Raw genomic sequence first — 2780 nt, forward strand, 5'->3', positions numbered from 1 at the left:
TGGCCTTTGCACAGAGAGGATCCAGGTACAAGACAGAGAGGTGCTTGAACCAGCTGGGAAAGCAACAGCAGCTGAAGGTACCTGAATTTTACCCATGCAAAAAGAGAAAGCTCACACAGCTCTGCTTCTTGATGTTTTGTTTTTTTTTTTTTTTTTTTTTTTAATCCAGGGATAGGTAACACATGATCAAAATGTAAAATTTTAGGTGACTTTATATGGGACAGGTCTTAATTGTACAATTTGAAATTCTTATGTGATTGTGACCATGACAAAAATGTCACTTTTCCTGCAGAAGCTTGCTCCTCCATTTCTTAGAGAAGGAGGTACCAGTGGACATGCATTTGCTCTTGGTTCCATTGTTACTATAATGTAAATTTACTTAAATTTGGTTTTTAAATCAGCTACCACAGAAATACTTGTCTACTAGATAAATATCTGTTTGCTACTTTTCTGTAGTCAGTTGCTTTAAATCCATGAGGATGGATCAATTCTCCAGCATAAGGTTTCCACTACCTTTTGAAGGAAATATTTAATTAAAAGGAGACCATTTTTCTTGTAGCTTTGACAGGGACACATAACAACAAAGGTGGAAATGAAATTAACAGAACTACTGTTGAACTTTTAAATGTACCAATCCTGTTCAATTTCCTTGTATTCCAAAGTGTGTACAATGCCCAAGTTCACAAATCCTGACAGCCTTTTCACAAAATATGGGGAGAACCAGCGTGAGCACATTTCAGCCTCTGATGAAACTGCAAAAACCCTTTATTTTGTTTCCAAATCTAAGCCTGGCAGTTACACCACCATTAATGGAATCCCAGAAAGTCAGTGGGACCATCACACAGACAAGGACATGCAAAAGATCATCTTGTTTTAAGTTCCTGTTACTGGTGGCTTGAGCTGGTGGGCATGATGTCATGTTTGTTTTCACAGAGTCCAAAAGATTAAACCTCCTCATTAAAGGTCTCCATACTGGAACAGAGGAACATATTGGTCCATGATAGTGTGCAAAGTCACTTCAAATCATGCTGGTACTGCTCCAAATTGAAAAGAGGAAAGAAAGGAGGTCCTATGTTCATGGGCAAGGAGAGAGAACAGAATCCATACAGCAGAATACCCATGAGCACACCCCTAAAAAAAGCTGAAAGCCCTTTGATCTAAGCACCTTCTTGGTTAAAAGGTCTTTCAGCTGCAAGCAAAAACCTCAGCTATTTGATGTCCTCAGTATTCAGAGAAACAGGATCTTGCACATTCTTTATCAGTAAGAGGAATTCCAGAGATACCTGAGCTTCCACCATCAACCTCTCTCAAGAACACAAAACCTTGAACTGTAATTGCTCACCAGTGACAAAAAGGATAACAGTCTGAGTCGCCCTTCTTTCCTCAGAAAGTGTAGAGATAAAGCATTCACCCAGAAAATGTGCTGTATGGGCAACTTGAAAACAAAACAGTGCTTTAGCTTCTGAAAGCATTAGAAATCCAAAGAAAAGTTTTAAATATATTTCAATCTGACAGTTAAGGATAAATTATTCCAAATAAAAAAAAAAAACAACCTCAAACTCATGTTGGGGTCATAAAATTTGAGTTTTTCTGCAAATTAAAAAAAACTGCAGATGATTGGAGCTGGAAAACAAGCAAAAAAACCCCACTTTCACAACCAGACCAGTAGAGGTGGAATGCTCCGCTGTAGGTTGCCTAGTTCCAGCCCTCCTGCTCAAGGCAGACTGCCAGGCCTGTGGCAGTCTGCCTTGAGCACTATTTTGTCTGTCTCCAAGGATGGAGACTCTACCACCTCTGTGTGCAACCTGTGCCAGTGCTTGACCAAACTCACAGGGGAAAGTTTATTTTTGTGTCTAAATGGAATTGTATTGTAAAGATTGGACTGATCTAAACTGTCAAGTTTAGAAGAAACTGCCTCTTCTACTTGCAATTTTGAGATTTACAATTTAGCCAGTGTGTCAAATGGAGCAGCTTTAATAATGGACTGCATGGGGAACAGACAGTGAAAAACAAGTTTGCTGATTGCAGCTATGTCTGTTCTTCTTAACTTCTACTTTTTAAAATAAGTAAATTCAAAGAGCATTTTGGAGGGTTCTCTCTCCATTAAGCACTCCATTACTTTGACTCAAAGCTACTGGAACCTCCAGTGTACAAGCAAAAGAGACTTAAAATACCTAAGAACATGTTCCATCCACAGCACTGTATCCCAGGGCTGTAGGGATGGCTCAAGGATCACATACCAAGTGCACTCAGGTTCAGTGATTTTTTCTTTTTCCTTGCCAACCCTTCCAACCCAGCCTGGGTTTCAAAGTTTGAGGCTTGGCTGTTTCCTGCCCTCATGGTTAAACACCTTCAGCTGAACCATGCTTCTGCAGCACCATTTCCTGGCTGACTGCAGGGAGCTTGTTTCCACCAAGAACTTTGCAGCTGTGAAGTTTCCAGTTCACTGTTTCTCAGGTGCACTTTCAGAGAGCCTGAGCACTAACAGCTGCACAACAAGCATTTCCTGAGTCACACCAGGAAAACTGATGTAGCTCAATTCACTTCAGTTCCTCCCTCTTCACCCAAGGGGAAAAAACAGAGAAAAGCAATGTACCAAACCCATCACACAAGTACTTACAAGTGGAATCATAATTTTGAAACATCGAGAAAAACTGCAACTACATATCCATGGGGGTGCATTATGGATTTTTAACTTGGTATTATGAAGTGTTAATTGTTTTGCCATGAACATTCATAGTAGGAAAAGGATGAGTTAGAACAAAGCAATTACTCAACTA

This window comes from Serinus canaria, chromosome 10 (assembly GCF_022539315.1).
Source record: "Serinus canaria isolate serCan28SL12 chromosome 10, serCan2020, whole genome shotgun sequence".
Lineage (NCBI taxonomy): Eukaryota > Metazoa > Chordata > Aves > Passeriformes > Fringillidae > Serinus > Serinus canaria.